Genomic DNA, 12,981 nt, shown 5'->3' on the forward strand with positions numbered 1-12,981 from the left:
ATTAAGAAAACAATATTATTAGTATTTATCATTCATTTTACAGGGAATAATCTGAAACACCCAGAGTACGAGAAATTGGATGATTTTGTAAGACGCTTGTTCGAAATGCATTTGTTCCTCAACAGTATTTGCACAATGCAAATAATTTGGAGTTGTTTAAATAATTCTTCAAATTAGTGTCAAATGATGAGGCAAACATAATAGGTTGTCATATATCATGATCCTTTTGAAAGGTTTATTGGGGTCTTCGCCCAGAAATTGTGCCATGCTTTATCATCGGACCTCCCATCCTAATTTATTTGGGATGGACTCTACCAAAATGGATATTCGAGCTCTTGATATTATATATGTAGGAGGATCAGTGGAGATGGATCAGTGGAGATGCTATTAAAATTATCTTGATCAATTATAGGAATTATTTATTTCTTCATGATTGGTCAGATAACTTTAAAATTAGAAGGTGGCGATTATTTGCTGACAGGTTACAGCCTCTCTTTAAAGCCACGTGAGATCACTAGGCATTCATCAGGTTGAAACTGAACCCTAATCTGTCCTCCTCATAGAGGTGAGGTCAAGGAACATATCGAATATGTTCACACACAAAACTCCATGGCAAGGTCAGTGCTTTCCACTTCATGAGATGTGTAAACTGCTCCTAGAGTAGATAATGTGTCTTGAGCCTTTTGGCAGGAAGACCTAGGTATGTGACTCATCCTTTCTCAGGAAAGGAAGTTGTGGAGGGCCCAGGAACTCCATTACTGTGGAAGGGACCAGGAAGAAGCCTGCTCATTCATAGTTAATTGTAAAGTGAGGCCTGGGAAAAACCAGTTCCTTGAACCCAAGGTCAACGGTACTGTAGCCAGCCTGGCTACACCCCAATGGGAGGTGGAGATGATCCTAGAATCACTTTGGTGCGGTTAAGGAAAAGGGTGTTCCTAATTTCCCTAGACACATCTATGGCTGGGCCACCAGCCTCCTCCTGGTGCAGAAGGGTTCTGCCTGGTTGGATTTCCCTAATATAAGCGCACTGTGAGATAGTTTGCAGTAAGGAAAACAGGATGTTCTGCAAAATGGAAAAGGTTTGCCCTTGGCAACTTCTTGACCATTGGTTAGTGAGTGTCCAGGAGTCACCCCCAGCTCATCAAACACTTGTGGCACTCCATGGTGAGATATTAAAATTCCCTTAATCACTGGGATGGCTGTCATGAGGGTTGATCTAAAATGTCAATGACACAGGCAAGAAGAAAATGGGTGAATAAATACAGAAGAACGAAATAAGACTGGACTTGCTAACTGTTACCTCTGTGGAGACCTAAAGGGCTTTACCTGCTCACACTTGTACCCACGACCAATAGGTGGACTTCATGGGCCAGTTGGCTGGTCTCCTGGGAGGCTACAGGGGCATGGAGTGACCAGTTGCCCTTACAATTGGACCTGAACTGGACCTTGCTGGTGGTTGATGCTACATTGAGTCTTGGCTGCTAAATGCTATCCCCAAGGGCCTTGGAGCCTTATAAGTGATCAAAAGTAACTGCTGCAGAAATTTGGAAAAGTGTGATTTTTCAGCTTCTAAGACCTTATGATGTTCATCTGTGCCAATGAAAATCTGCGTTTATCCTAACAATATTTTGGGACTTATTACTTTAGGTGTGCTTGCCACCATCTCAACTAATGACCCATCTTTTTACTGCATGATATTAAGGTACAGCTAAGAAGATACCTAGACAACATGATGGAGTTTTACTTCAAGTATAGGTTTTAGATAGAAACATCACCAAGAGCTAGCTACAGCGACTGGGTGTGCATTGAATGGATGTACCATGAATGGGGAACATTCCATGCACCCATATAAGACCAATTACCAGCTCACTGGCACTGGGCATGGAGACATACTGGCTATTGCATGTGGGAATGTTCATTTGGCTTTGTTGGATTGAGCAGAACGTAAGCGTCTTAAGACCAAACCTTTTTTGCAGGCTAAAATTTCACTGAGTTTTTTTCTGAAACTGCCAGATGTATAGAATAAAATCCTGGGCTCTTTCTCAGGATGTAGGTCTAATGAGCAATTCAAGGAACACGTATTTCAAAGTAAGCCTTGCAGCGAAAAGTTGAAATTCACTAATGGCAGAGTAGCTCTAGGAAATATGATTCAAACATGAAACAACATAAACTATTTGAGAGTTCAATGTGTTTTGGGTTCATTATCCTTAAAGAACTGGTAATGTAGTGGCTTCATATTCCTTAAAGGCCTGGTAATGTAGAGGCTAGTCATTCACCAGGGCAGTGTGCAGACACAAATGAAGATGCTATAGATCATTGGTTCCCAAACTTTGGCCCGGGGACACCTGGTGGTCTACAAAGCCTCCTCAGCTGGTCCGTGACTGCCTACAGAATTAAATAATATGAACTGATTAATAAAGTGTACATAAATAAAGAGGTTAAATATACAATTGAACATTTTAAAACAGTAAATGTAAAGGAATTTAAAATTGGAGGCTAAAAATTAAGTTAGTATTCTCAGATTGATTTGTGGGAGCAGTGCAGGTACATCAAACAGAATATAGTATGGACAATGTGTGCCTTCAGTTGAATTTAGCAAAGCCCCTATTTCTATTCAAATTATTTATTTTATGTATTTTATTTATATTTGTTTGGAAATTAAATAAAATGTACTATCATTTGTGTATGTGTTTGATGAATGCTTGTTTCTGTATTTTTTGTGTATTGTTTTGTGGTTAAAATCATCGACAATGATTAGGCTGAGGTCCACAGCTTCCAGTAATGACTCAGTGTAGGGGAGACCCCAAATTCCAATAGTGATTCAGTAAGGGTCAACGGGTTTCAGTAATGATAAAGTGGGGGTCAACAGAAGTCAAAAGGTTGGTATCCACAGGCTGTGCCGTCACATCTTTATTGCATCTGTGATTGCGTTGTACTGTGCCTAAATTTACCTTTCACCACCTCTGGTAATCTAGGCCTTCAGTACAAGCCCAAATTTACCCTTACTTAAGTAGTGTTAGTGGGGCCAACTTTCCAACGCTGGCCAATTAGTCAGTGCCCAGTGCTTAATACGTAAAAGAATGAGTGGAAGTGCCCAAAGCTCTGCTCAGAAGCCCGCAGTCAGCGCTATAAAATGTCTAAATAACAAGGCTGTGTAGTCTTCATTCCTCTTTAATTTACTACCAGACACCCCACTCCCCTTCGACTCACTAGTGCAGTTTCCTGCTTTCTCCCTTTGTCATGGTTTTTCTTTCTTTCACTTCCTCTCTCTTTCCCCTTTGTGTGTTATTCTCTCTCTTTTTCTCTGTAAATGTCTGATCAGGAACAAATAAGTGCCGGTCCCCAAAAATAAGTGCAAGTGGGCCCACTTGCAACCACTGGCTCAAATTAAGCCCTGTCAGTGGCTTTGTTCTTAATCATTAGCATTTTCATTCTCAGGCTTTGATTATTAGTGCCCAAGTGCAGTGAGAGTGTGTAGATAAATGCAATATATTGCAATTTTTTATCTAAAAATTTGACTGAACAACAAGGGGCACATTTACTAATATTTCACGCAACGAGGTGAAGTACGTTGCATGAAAGGGAGAGAGCAGAAATGCTCCATATTCGCGAAGATATGGAGGATTTCATCTCTCTCCTTTCATAGGTGCACTGTGTGCTGCCTAATGCTAATGCAGGCACATTTTTACCATAGCGCTGGGTGTCTGCATGAAGTTCTTTCCTGCATGAAAACAATCCTTAGAGACATATTCCCATCCTTTCTACGTGTGCTGCAGAATGCTTAACACATGGAAAGAGGAAGTAATGATGAAAAATAAAGATTTTCTCCACGTTACACCTCTGTCAGCTAGATGAATCATTCTGGCAGAATCCCAGCTTTACAAGTCTTTGTAAATCTGGATTTCTATTAAACTACAAGGGTGGATGCATGGTAATGCCCATCTTCACCCATGTAACGACTACCTATCTCACTATTTGCTGTGTTGCGTTACTTTGTACTTACAAAAGAGAGCAAAGCCACGCAAAGTGGCTTTGCTCGGCCCAGTAATTGCCAAAAAGGATTTCGCGTCGGGCTGCACCACAAAAATGATGCAACCCTAATGCAAAATCATAGCAAACTTGGGCCCATCTATACATGTGCCACTATTTACCAGCACTTTTCCCTGTTATGTATTGACCTGCTGAAATTTAGCCAGAGGGTGCGAACACTTGCTAATTAATGGGTGTGGCATACTTCACGTAACTTGTAATTGCAATAACTGACCAAACAGATGTTTGTGCATGGATCAGAAAACAACAAGGCACTCCTAATTTAGGGCATAGAGAGCCTGGTGTCCCCTGTCTTCCTCCATTGTAGAAAAAGCCTGAATTTGTCAAAATGGTATAATTTTGTTCGGGCGTAGCATCAGGGGGAGGTTTGATTTGTTAAACTCCCCTAATAAGTATATCTTCTGATAAATAGTTGAGTACAGGAGCTTTTATTTGAGGTATGGTGAGGTGTCTGTAGGAGTTCACAAGGTATTTTTCCATATACTCAGACAAAAACGCAGACATGCTCTCTCCCTTTCTCTGTTCTGAAAGTCTTCAAAAATGTTGGTTATTTATCAAATATTATGTTACGACCCCGAGATTTGCGACTCACAATTTGCGACTCATTTGCAAGTTGTAAAACCACATATACAACAGTGTACTTCACAATGTTTGCAATTCCCAACGAGGCTGCAGATTACCTACCTCATTAATGTTCATGAAGTAGGTCGCAATTTGTGACCCCATTGGGAATGGACACACTCACAGGGATGGTGGCCTGCTGGTGACAGCAGACCACCATGTCTGTGACTGCTTTTAAATAAAGCAGTTTTTTTTTTTTCTTTTCTTTTTTAAATGCAGCCCATTTTCCTTAACGGGATGCATTTCAAAAACAAAAATTAAAAGTTTTCTTTTCATTTTTTCAGAGCAGGCAGTGAGACCACTGCCTGCTCTGAAAAAAGTATTTTCGCCACAATTCACAAAGGGGAAGTGGTCCTATGGGGACCCCATCCTGTTTGCGAATGGGTTAGCACCAATTTGAAATTGGGACTAACTGCGATTGTTTTGTGACCGCATTCACGGTCACAAAACAATCCTACATCGCACTGCAACTTGCAATTAGGAAGGGAATGCCCCTTCCTAATTGCGACTCCAAAACCTATTTTGTGATTCGATAAATTGATTACTAAAATGCTTTTTTCTTGTCGCAAACGGCCCGATTCTGCAAATAGGGCCGTTTGCGACAAAGAAAAAGCTACGTACATGTGGCCCTAAGTACTCTTACAAATGTGTTCTTCTACTTGTCCCTCAAGTTACCCCCTCACCCCCCCATGGGCCCTGCTTGTCGTTTAATATATTTCAACATATTATTGGAAAATCTGACACTCACACCTTCCCAATCTTACAGACCAAGCTACGCCACTGATTCCGTCGTAAGTTTGGTGACTTAGAGCTGCACCACTTAAACTGTTTTGTGTTGGCCGTGTTTTAATTTTTCGGTGGTATTCACTGTATCACGTAAACAGATGATTTTTTGCATCTAGATTTGAATTTGACATTGGTGGGATGCACAGTTCTTGCAAGTGATGTTTTTATAAATATTTTTTTGCCTAAGAAATAATATTACCACCAGCATCTTTTCCCACCAAAAATTCAGTTACAGCGGCCACAAATGTGTTCCTGCGGCCTCTAAGGAGATGCTGTGGGGAAACTAGCAGCTCTACAAATCGCACACAAGGGATCATCACTCTATTTAAGAAGGAGTGCAGCACTTACACATAGTCTGTTTTTAATTGTAATATTGTAATTTTGAGAAGCGAATAAACTACAACTTCTACTGTGCATTTGGTGCGCTGTATCACTTCGGTTTTTCACTTGTATGTTTTCCTGCACATGTAGTTAAAGTGTCATGTCACTTGCATCCGTCTGTTAATACCACAGTCGGTATTTGTCTTACCCCAACTATTTTTCGCTCGCCAGCACTTACAGCATCAAAGGGACCTGTTCTCTTTCCATCATTACCAATAACATTCAGTATATTTATTTCTATCTAATTTGTTTCCTTTTTTTCTTTTTTTTTATACTTTTATGTTTTCCGTCACGGAAATGATGTACACATTTGGGGCACCATATTTCTAGTGGAAGAAAGATTGTCAAACCAGCCCTGCAATCAATGAGTGACTTTAATGTTTAGAATCCATTTGCAAAAGTGCAGCTGTTTGTCTCTATTAAGAGGCAATAAAAATGTTTCTGTATCGATAATGCTTTGTTCTGTACACCTACAAATAACAGTCTACATCTAGGAGGTATAAAATGCAATGAATGGACTGTAAAGACATTCTACTTCCCTTTCAGTATATGATAAAACACCTCGCATTACCGCTTCATTTCTTTGCTTGCCTGGTGGTTGATAACACAATCGATACAACGCCTCACAAGCAAGGAAGATATTTCGGTCCATGCTCGCAGTACTTAAGCCACGTTCAATGTTAACCTTAAGCTGTTACTTCAAACGAAATTATTTGTCATAGGTAGGGCCAGGGAGCCTCAACTAACAAAAAGTTGGTTCTGTAAAATATATAGAACTTTGGTCCTACATGCATAAAGTATGCATTTGGTGTACTACTATAAGACATGTCTCTAACACAGTTTTGAGCTATCTAGGGTCTTAAATAACTCAAGAGCTGGATCAATCGGTATTGGTGGCAACCATACTACAAAAAAATGCAGTAATGTGGCACAAAAACATAACAGTAAAAAAACAATACTGCACCTTACCAGTAGCAATGAATACAACGTAACAAATATGCACATTATTGTCATAAATAACCACCTTTCCGAACCTGCTTTCATAATACGGTGGTAAAATGTGGTTTTGCCTAACACTGTCCTTAGCCAAGAACATGAAAGAGCGCCAGTAAAAAAGATTTTGTGATATGTGTCAGAGAGTTTCCTGTTATACACAGTACAATTAGTCATCAAAACGTCCCAACCACATCGGTAACTCTTGGTACAGTGCAGTCACAACCATAATATCTACTGGTTAAAGATGCAGATTTCTCAGCTCTCACTCACTAGTTAACACCCAGCGCTAACTAACCGGAAGCATCTCATGATAGCATTTCTAGGTCACATTTACAACAGTCTCAGTGCCAAGCTCATTACCTCCTTACCAATATAGGGAAGTTCAGCAACCTCTTTGGCCTCTTATTATTCTTTCCGTAGCTTCAATTGTGCCATCTCCACCTTCATCCTTAGTTAGTGGCCTACATATGTTGATTCTCTATAATCAGAAATGGGCTCACTCCTAAATAAGTAATATAAGGCACAAACTATCAGGCATCTGGAAAACTATTAAAAAAAAATAATGTCTTCGCTAAATGATCATACTTCCAACACCATTTTTTCTCTTCCCACATGTCCTGCTCACACCCTTAGAACATTAGGGGGCAAATTCATACTTGTTTTGCGCCAAACTTGCGTAATTGTTTTAAGAAAATTCGGTGCAAAACGAACTCTATATTTATACTTTGGTGCTAGACCCATCAAGCACCAAATTTATAGAGTTAAAGTCATTTTTTGGACGTGGAAACCTACTTTGAGTCAATGAGATAAAAAGTAGGCATTCCCTTGCAAAAAAATGACTCTATGGCCTTAGCGCCATATTTATCCCCCCATGCTAAATTCACAAATAGGGGGAGGAGGGGTCAAATAATGGTGCAAAGCTTGCTTTGTACCATTATTTAACACCTGGGTCAGGGCAGGCGTTAGGGGAACTGTGGGCCTATTTCCATGGTGGAACACCATGGAATAAGCCCACAGGTGCCCTCCTCAGGCCCCAGGGACACCCCCACCCACACCAGAGGGACGGCAGAGGATGGGGGACCCATCCCAGGTAAGTATAGGTAAGTACAGTTAAGTATTTTTCTTTTTTTTAAAGTGCCATTGAAGGCCCTGAAGTCGGCCCCACTACATGGCACTGGGTGCAATGGCCATGCACGGGGGACCCTGGTCCCCTGTGGTGGCCATTGGGGTGGTGGGCATGACTCCTGTCTTTTCTAAGACAGGAGTCATGCGGTATGGATGGTTTTGCGTCAGAAAATGATGCTGGGCTGGTTAGATTAATTTTTTTTACTCTAACCTCCCTAACGTTATTTTTTGGTGCAAAACCCCTTTCTTCCATACCGCCAGCCCCACCCGGCTAACATCATTTTTTTTACGCTAGCCTACCCTTTGCACCGGCTTGCACCATTCCATAAATATGGTGCCCGGCTTGTGGTCAGAAATGGTGCAAACTGGTGCTAAACGTTTTGGTGCAAAACTGCGTTGGTGCAGTTTTGCACCAAAAAGTATAAATCAGGGCCTAGGTTTCCCTACCCATGCTCATCATCATCTCCTCACTTAGACACAGAGACATCAACATTCAGTTAAGCTTGAGTGAAATGTACATTACACCAGCATGATTTGTAAGTTTGGTAATATTGATTTACGCTTGTTTCACAAAATTCTTAAAATTATACCATTGTGCCATTTCACACAATTACGCGTTTTTCATGTTATAAATATACCATGAATGCACAAGAATGACAGAGCGCAAGTTGCTGTTGTCCACAGTGATTTTGTTTAAATGTGTCCTCAAACCAAAAATTGACTCAATGACACATTTCAAGTCAAACTATAGCGCCCAATGACAAATTTTCATCTTATGTAATTGAATATAATTTTAACAACTTTGCCAAACTTCCACGTAATTACACAAACGCAATTTACTCAAATTTCACACACCCCTACTTTAAATTTTCATTGGGATACATACCATCAGAACCACCCTTTCCATGATGTGGCTCCATCTCACCAATTAACATCACTCCTGTACTTTCATTCACTCGCTTCAACTCTGTCATTTCCTCCTCTCATTCCCCATGGAAATAATACCTAGGATTAATACACAAAGTTCCTTCTGACACTTTCAGGAAAGAAACTATCAAATCACTGTCACATGTCTGGCATAAGACTTAAACATTCCCTCATGCATCTAAGCACACTTTTTTTACTGTGGACCTACATCTCTTATTCATGCTGCCAATCAATCTCTAAGCTCCCTGTGTGAGAAAACAGGGCTGATTGCAGAGGCCCCCTAACGTTTTGCCCCCATTTTTCACTTTTTGCTGGTGTCTTTCTGACTCTGGTGGTGCCCTGGGTACTGCTAACCAGTTCCAGGGCCTATGCTCTCTGTATAATGAATATGAAAATTAGGCTAATTATAACTGGCAATGTCAACCTTCCTACAAGTCCCTAGTATATGATAGGGCCTGTAGGTGTGGGGACCCCAGCATAGGTAGTGCACTGCTGAGGTGCCCTGTGCTATTTTAAAGGCAGGCCTGCCTTGCTGGGTGCTTTTAAACTAAAGTTATATGCAAATTCGACTCTGGAATTAAAAGTACTCCCAAAGTCTTAAACTACCTTACTTGTTACATGCAAGTCACCCCTAAGGTGTACCCTATGTCCCCCTTGGTTGTGTGCCATGTAACTATAAGCAGGGACCTTATAAAAATAGTTTTATAAGCCCTGGTGAGGTAAAATAGCCAAATTTGTTTTCCCTTTTTCCCTCACTGTAGTGAATGGCCTCCATATGCTAAAAGGGGAAGACTTTATTTTCATTTACAAAGTCCCCTTAAGTGTCAGATACCTCGAGTTTGGTAACAAGTTAATTGTTATAATAATTCCCAGAACTTACAATTGTTGGATTGAATATAACTAGTTCAGGTAAAGAGTTGCCAACTTCATCTCTGTAGTGCCCTTCTCTGATTCGTCAGTCTCTGGCAGCCAGGCCAGGCTGACTTGATGAGGTGTGAAGTGGCCTGGGTGGAACACAAAGGATGTGCCCAGGGGAGGAGATCTGCCTCAGCAGATGGGGAAGAAATAAGGGGGGTGGCTGCCAAACTGGTCGTCAAAGGCAGGGAAGGGCATTTGGAGCAACTCAGCACCTCCCTCACATCGTGCAACTACAGATAATTAGGTGTCCTCTTGAATAGATTAGGAGAGGGCAGGAAAGGGGTGTGTTTAGGATTTTTAGCCACACCAGTGGGTGGGCTCAGCCAGATTTAACCTCCAAAAATAACTTTTAGCCATGTCGGATTTTTGAAGAATGTTGCTCCCTGGGATTGATTTTTGCCACACTTCCCAGCAAGTGGTGATCACAGGGGGAAGTACCTGCCTTCCTTGGACACCCAGGAGCAAGGATAAATATGGCAGAACTGCACTCACACCTCAGATCTCTACCAGATCCCTACAAGGAAGAACCTCATAAAAAGAAAAACTGCCCTGCTGGACCCCAGGCCTACACCTGGACACTGCACTCTGAAGGATTGCACCAGCTGCACACTTTAGCTTCACCACAAAAAAGACTTTGCCTGGTTTCAGCTGGTTCAAGTAGGGACACCCTGTTTGCTACAGGTAAAAAATTGCTAACCAGAGTCCCCTGTCTCAGATCCTGAAGAAACTGACCAGCTGACCACTGTCCAGTGGCCATTTTGGAGTGTGAGCCAGGTGAATTCTGGGAGTTGTAGTCTGCACTCTTAAGGAGCAACTCAGAGCTTCTAGAATCTTGGGGTGAGCAGTGGACTCCTAAAAGACCTTCTGGAAGAAGATCCAGAAGTTTGGAGAAGATTGTGTAACGTTTTGAAAAAAGCTCCATAGAGGGACTGACCCGATAGCTGGCTTGCCTCAACCACGACCCAGTCTGATTTATAGGTTCGTCCCGCTGAAGAAAATCTCAGAAAAAGTGACTAAGTCCGAATATAGGAAGTTGACCGGACCTCCTGCGCATTGTATCCAAAGAGGGCTCCAGAGATGTTGGATCAAGATTCAGGTTTAACACGGTCGAAGGATTTTCATCTCGAAAAATCATCTAAGTCCAAATGTAGAAATCTTCATTGAGGTCTCCTGTGACGCGCATCCAAGGAAGGGCTCCAGGGAGGTCGGTTCGGACTTGCAACTTCATCCCACTGAAGAAAATCTTCAAGAAAAAAACTAAGTCCAAAGGTAAACTTTTGACCGAGGCCTCACGCTTGCTGTAGCCAAACAGGGCTCCATCGCGGTCAGCCTTAAAATTTAACTTTGCCCCGGTCGAGGTGCTACTAGATGACCAGATTGGCGCTTTTTGTTTCTATGCGCTAAAAAAAATGAATTCTTCAAAAATTCACATCTCTGGTTCTCCTTATCCGATTTTACTAGTTGTTGTGCCATTTTAAAGATAACAATATGATCTATTGTTATACATTGGTGTTGGATTCCTATTGTGTTTTGTGTTTTACTTATTTACTGTTTTGTGATTTTTAAATGCTTTACACACTGATCTCCTAAGTGAACCCTTGGCGCTTGTTGCCAAGCTACCAAGGGTTGAGCTGGGTTTAATTTATTGAGACCTAACTGCTCCTAAGTGGAGGTTAGTGGCCAATTGCGAAGTGTAGGTACTTACCTGCCCTTACCAATAATCCACTTTCCAACACTCCCTTTCTTTTCAAAAGTACTTGAATGACGTATTTCCAAATTCCCCACTCATTACCTCACAACATTCATTCTTATAAACTTCTACAGAATTCAGTCTATGCCAATATATTTACATGGCCAATATATTTACCTCTGCCCACCAAATCCACTTATCTTTTCTCCTTATTCTTCTTGACAGTTTTTCTTGTGATTGAATACTTCACATTGTAATAGACCTTTGTAAAGAATGGATACCACTGGCTGAACATTGCTTCACCAGCCTCACACTAGATTGGTTTTCTTTTTGTCTTTCTGGCATTTCAGTTTCTGCATCTTGGGGCTCCACTATGAAAATTAACTCCCTAAACTGTTGGTGTCACTGAAGGTCAGTCTTACTCCTTTTGACTTCTATGCATCATTTCGTTTGGTGACACCTTTTTTCCTTTTAAATCTTTGTGACATGTTTGGGAAATGGTGTACTTGGGCTTTTTTGCAGGGTCATCCCCAAACCTTTCGCCTCCTTCCTCATATTGTTTCTGATCTGTTTATATTGGCTTTAGGACTCTGGGCACTTTATCACTGCTGACCAGTGCTGTCTGGCTACATTGTATTTGTGATTAGTTTATCCATGATTGGCATATCTGATTTACTAGTAAGCTCATATTAGAGGTGGCCAGGGCCTGTAAATCAAATGCTACTAGTGGGCCTGCATCACTGATTGTGCCACCCACATGGGCAGCCCTGTAAATGTATCTCAAACCTGCCACTGCAGTGTCTGTGTGGGCATTTTAGAACTGCCAGTTTGGCCTGGCAAGTGCCCCAAGTTGTCAGGCCCAAACCTTCCCTTTTACTACATGTAAGTGACCTCTAAGGTAGGCCCCAGGCAGCCCATGGGAAGGGTGCAATGTAGTTAAAAGGTAGGACATGGACCGGTGTGTTTTATATGTCCTGATAGTGAAATACTGTTAAATTTGGGTTTCACTATTGTAAGGCCTATCTATACCACAGGTTAACATGGAGATTGCTGTGGAGAGCAGATAGAGATTTGGAGTTTGGGGTCTCTGAACTCACAATTTAAAAATACATCTTTTGGTGAAGTTTGTTTTTAGATTGTAAGTTTGAAAATGTCACTTTTAGAAAGTGGGCATTTTCTTGCTTAACCAATCTATGCCCCTGCCTCTCTGTGGAATACACGTCTGGCTCTGGATGACAGTTGGGCTGTTTGTGAATTCACTATAGGCAGTCACGCAAAGGGGGCTGAGATGTGCCTTGCATTTCCTTATGGGTCTTCCTGTGATAGAGTGGTGGGAGGAACTGACACTTGCACCTGAATAGGGCTGTGCCTGCCCTTACACAAAGCAGTCTCCAACCCCCTGGAGTGTGTCTCTGTGGCCAGGGCAGGAGAGACAGGGGGTTGTGCACTACAAAGGCTTTCCTTAGAAGTTTGCCTTCTTCAAAGGC

The sequence above is a fragment of the Pleurodeles waltl genome, chromosome 5 (genome assembly GCF_031143425.1).
Source record: "Pleurodeles waltl isolate 20211129_DDA chromosome 5, aPleWal1.hap1.20221129, whole genome shotgun sequence".
Classification (NCBI taxonomy): domain Eukaryota; kingdom Metazoa; phylum Chordata; class Amphibia; order Caudata; family Salamandridae; genus Pleurodeles; species Pleurodeles waltl.